Source organism: Chrysochloris asiatica, unplaced genomic scaffold (assembly GCF_000296735.1).
Source record: "Chrysochloris asiatica unplaced genomic scaffold, ChrAsi1.0 scaffold00053, whole genome shotgun sequence".
NCBI classification, from domain to species: Eukaryota; Metazoa; Chordata; class Mammalia; order Afrosoricida; family Chrysochloridae; genus Chrysochloris; species Chrysochloris asiatica.
The window spans coordinates 11,870,862-11,876,612 of NW_006408571.1; positions in this window are offsets into that span (position 1 = coordinate 11,870,862).

Sequence of the window (5,751 nt, forward strand, 5' to 3'; positions counted from 1 at the left end):
TAAAGATTTACACCCTCGGAAACCCTGTACAGGGTCGCTATGGGTCGGAACCGACTCGACGGCACTTAACAACAACAACAACAAGGATGGCTACTATTAGAAAAATGGAAACTAACAAGTGTTGGCAAGGACACGCAGAAACTGGAACACTTGTGTACTGCTGGTAAAAATGTAAAATGGTACAATCATTATGGAAAACAGTTTGGTGATTCCTTAGAAAATTAAACTTTGAAAAATATATTACGCAGCAATTCCACCTCTGGAGTCCAGGTGTGGTGCTGCAAGGTCAGTGTGCACTATAAGATAAGCAGTTCAAACTCACCAACCACTCCTCAGAAACCCTATACAGGGTCGCTATGAGTTGAAACCAACTCGATGGCACTTAACAACAACAATTCCACTTCTAAGTATATGCTCAAGAAACTTAAAGCAGGGGCACAAATAGATACATATATACCCATGTTCATGGCAGTATTACTCATAATTGCCAAAAGGTAAAAACAACCCAAGTGTCTATCAACAGATAAATGGACAAACAAAATTGGTATATGTTGTTGTCGTTGTTGTTAGGTGCCATTAAGTTGGTACCGACTCATAGCGACCCTATGCACAACAGAACAAAACACTGCTCGATCCTGGGACAACCTCACAATTGTTGCCATGCTTGAGCCCATTGTTGCTGCCACTTGGCCAATCCATCTCTCTGGGGGTCTTCCTCTTTTTCTCCGACCCTCCACCTTACCAAACATAATATACTTCTCCAGTGACTGGTGCCTCCTGACAATATGTCCAAAGTAAGAGAGACAAAGATTGGCCATCCTGGCCTTCAATGAGCACTCTGGCTGCACTTCTTCCAACACAGATCTGTTGGTTCTTTTGGCAGCCCATGGTACTTTCAATATTCTCCTCCAACACTATAATTCAAAAGCATCAATTCTTCCATGGTCTTCCTTATTCACTGTCCAGCTTTTGCATGCATATGAGGCTATTGTAAATACATACCATGGCTTGGGTCAGGTGTACCTTAGTCTTCAAGCTGACATCTTTGCTCTTCAAAACTTTAGAGTTCTTGTGCAGCAGATTTCCCTAATGCAATATTTCACTTAATTTCTTAACTGCTGCTTCCATGAGTATTGATGGTTGATCCAAGAAGAATGAAGTGCTTGACAACTTCAATCTTTTCTCCATTTATAAGAATGTCATTTATTGTTCCAGTGGTAAAGATTTTAGTTTTCTTTACATTGAGATGCAATCCATACTGAAGGCTGTGGTCTTTAATCTTCATTAGTATTTTAAATCTTCTTCACTTCCAGCAAGCAAGGTTGTATCATCTGCATATCACAGGTTGTTAATGAGTCTTTCTACAATCCTGATGCCACGTTTTTCTTCATATAACTCAGCTTCTCGGATTATTTGCTCAGCATACAGGTTGAATAAGTGTGGTGAAAGAATACAACCTTGTCATACACCTTTCTTAATTTTAAACCATTCAGTGTTCCTATGTTCTGTTCCAACAACTGCATCTTGGTCCAGGTACAGATTCCTCGTGAACACAATTATGTGTTCAGGAATAATCATACTTCACAATGTTGTCCATAGCTTGTCATGATCCACACAATCAAAAGCTTCTTTGCATAGTCAATAAAGCACAAGTAAACATCTTTTTGATATTCTTTGCTTTCAGCCAATATCCATCGAATATCAGCAATGATATCCCTTGTTTCACGTCCTCTTCTAAATCCAGCTTGAACCTCTGGAAGGTCTCTGTCAATGTACGCTTGCAACAATTTCTATATTACCTTTAGCAAAACTTTGTTCTCATGGGATATCAAAGATATTGTCCGATGATTTGCACATTCAGTTGGGTCACCTCTCTTTGGAATGGGCACAAATATGGATCTCTTCCAAACAGTTGACCAGATAGTTGTCTTCCAAATTTCTTGGCAGAGATGAGTGAGTGCCTCCAGTGCCGCCTCACTTTCTTGAAAGATTTCAATTTTTATTCCATCAATTCCCAATATCTTGTTCTTTGCCAATTCCTTCAATGCACCTTGGACTTCTTCCTTCAGTATCATTGGCTCTTGATCATATGCTACCTCTTGAAATAGTTGAACATCAAACATTTCTTTTTGGTACAGTGACTCTGAGAATTCCTTCCATCTTCTTTTGATGCTTTCTGCATCATTCAATAATTTGCCCAGAAAATCCTTCAGTAACGAATGTCAAGGCTTGAATTTTTATTTCAATTCCCCCAGCTTGAGAAATGCTGAGCGTGTTCTTCCTTTTTGGTTTTCTGACTCCAGATCTTTGTACATTTTATTGTAATATTTGACTTTGTCTTCTCGATCTGACCTTTAAATTTTTCTGTTCAGCTCTTGGATCTCCTCATTTCTTCCATTTGCTTTAGCATTTCTACACTGGAGAGCAAGTTTCAGTGTCTCTTCTGACATCCAGTTTGATGTTTTCCTTCTTTATTGTCTTCTTAATGACTTTTTGCTTTCTTCACGTATCATGTTCTTGATGTCATCCCACAACTCTTCTGGTCTTCAGTCTTCAGTGTTTAATGTATCAAATCTGTTCTTCAGATGATCTCTAAATTCAGGTGGGATGTATTCAAGGTCAGTTTTTGGCTCTCATGGTATATACATGTAATGAAATATTATTCAGCCTTAAAGAAAATCAAGTTCTGGTAGTTACTATGGCTTAAGTGAAATTTGAAAACATGCTGAGTGACAATGAATCAAAGACCTAAATGTAAGAGCTAAAACTAAATCTCTACAAAGAAAATGTAAGGGAAAATCTTAATGACCTCAGATTTGACAGTGCAATGTTAGATATAACAGCAAAGCATGAGCAGTCATAGAAAGAATAGATACATTGGACTTCATAGAAACAAAAACACTTTTGCAAGGGGCAAGATGGTAAAATAGGTGGACACACTGAGCTGACCCTCTGCAACAAAGATATGGAAGACCAAGTGAAACAAATACAGATGGTGATCCTGAAAAACTAAGTGTCTGGAGATAGGACAGAGAGGTAGATTGAGTAAGGACTAGAAGAGGAAGCTGAGAGATGCAGCCAGAATGAAGAAAACTAGGCAGACTGGGGACTGGCATGAAGCAGAGCGGCCATTTTGGGCTTTTGTGAGCAGCTGTCAATACACAGTTTGCAGGTACAGGATACAGCTGAAGGCTGGTGGCAATGGAGCACAGTTCTCCCTTGTTCCCATGTCCTTCTGGTAGATGGAGGCCAGCCCCCACCCTTGTGCACCCCTACTGCACAGCCTCTACTCTTCCTGGGGTCTGGCACCTAGCATATTGTCCCTGCTTCTGGAGGCTTCTGAACTCACCCTGAACACAAACAACCTACACAAACAGTGAACAAAGAACTAATTGCATTCAAACATTCTGTCTCTACCACATCCACTGGGAGAACACACCAATATACAATCATCAACTAAACATAAATATGACATCACGAAGTCTCAGGGGGGAAAAAACAAACAAGCAGACAATTTCAGCTTACATGAAGAAACAAAACAGAGTGTCTCAAGCAAGTGACCAAAATATGGTCAAAAAATATAATACCAGAAATGACAAGAATTTTAAAGAATGCTAATAGGACAACTTCACTGGGTTAATTGAGAAAATTTCAAATGAAATCAAGGAAAACATGGACAAAACTTTAGAAGTATTCAGGAAACAAACTGACAAAATAAAAGAAAAAATGGAAACTATAGTAAATCAGAAAACCAAGAGATAAACACTAAGACTTCAGAAATAGAAAATACCCTGAAAAAGCAAAGAAGTAGAATTGAAACAATGGAAGGTCAAATTTCTGAGCTTGAAGAACAATCTCTCAATATTTACCTGCTAGAAGAACAGTCAGGAAAAAGTCCAAAGAAAGCATAGATCTATGTGGGACATTATCAAAAGGAATAACATGACTAATTGGAATTCCCCAGAACAGGAAAATACAGGAGAAAAAAAAAACATAGAGAATATTGTCCAAAAATTCTTGGAAGAAAACTTCCCTAATGTCCTAAAGATGCCAAGATAGCCATTCAAGAAATTGAATGAACTCCAAATAGGATAGACTCCAAAAGAAAAATACTAAGGCATATAATCAGACTTTTCAAAACCAAAGATGAGGAAAAAATCCTGAGAGCAGCTCAGGAAAAACAAAAAGTTATCTACAAAGGAGAACTAATAAGACTAAACTCTAATCTCTCAGCAGAAACCACGTAACCAAGATAAAACTCTGAAAGAAAAAAATTGCTAACCAAGAATCCTATATGCAGTAAAATTGACCATCCAATGTAATGGAGAAATTATGTTATTTTTAGATAAATGGAAATTAAAAAAGAATTTGTAAAAACCAGACCAACCTTACAAAAAAATACTAAAGGGAGTTCTTTAGACAGAGAACCTGAGATTAATATACAAGACAATTAACACCTAGACTGAACCCAGATATGGGAATAGTCTAAGAAAAACAGACCTACAAAATTAAAAATAGAGAACCGGAGATACAGTTGCAACAGCAACATTAAAAAGGGCATAATGCACTCCCTCCATACACAGAGTAGACAGGGATGGGCAACTTAGATATTGACTACCCAAAATGGGGGGGCTACAAAGGCAAGACGTGACTGGCTTACAAGCTTTCAAGAAAGAACCTAGATCCAGAGGGCCTGGAGGAAGGTAGAATCTCCACTGAGTAGTATCCAATCTGTCTAGGTGGGGCTGATGAAAGGAAATGCGGATAGGTCTCTTGTGATACAATAGTGAATAATTATTATCAAGACTGATTGTGAGGGATGGAAATGTAAAGGTAGATGTTTTGTAGCAAGGAGGGGAGTGATTAACTTTTCAGTCTAGGAGCGGAAGTCTCTGGGACCATCAAAGGAGAAGAGCAGAGAGAGGGACCCTACCCAGAGAAGCAGTGACGCCAGAGATGGAGGCAGAGACGATGATGTGGAGAGATGGAGCAGCTGGGGACTTTAGACCCAGAGAGGGAGAAGGGCTCTGTGGTGACGACTGGGGGCAGGCTTATAGGATATACCCTTTGGTTGGTTGATGATCCATGGAGGGGATTGTAGCCATGGCAATAAAACAATATACAATAGGATGGATGTAAAACTAATGTTCTCTCATGTAAACTATCACATAATTCACAATAAGATATTTTTTTTAAAAGAGGAGGGATAATGTAGCTATAAGACTTCCAAATGAAGAGGAAATCAAGTAGACTTCAAAAAAATAAATAAATAAAACTGACTGTAACCGTAAAAACTAGACCAAATTTTACTCCTAGACCAATCCTTATCCCTAACACTAACCTTAGTCCTAACCATAATCCTAACACTAAACAAACTCCTAGACCTAGTCTAACCCTCACACCTACCTACCCCTCCCCCCAAAAAAATAAATAAATAGGAATTTAAAATTTTGTGCTGAAAAGACAATTCACAGAATTGAAAAGACAATTCACAGAATGGGAGAATATGTGAATCATATATCTTGTAAGAGTCTAGTATTCAGAATATATAAAGAACTCTTCCAACTAACAATAAAAGGCAAATAATCTAATTTTTAAATGAGTAAAGGATTTGAACAGACGTTTCTCCAAAGAAGGTATATAAATATCAATACCATATGGAAAGATACTCAACATCATTAGTCATCAGGAAATACAAATCAGAACCACAATGAGATATCACTTCATACCCACTGCTCCTGCTGAGGCTGC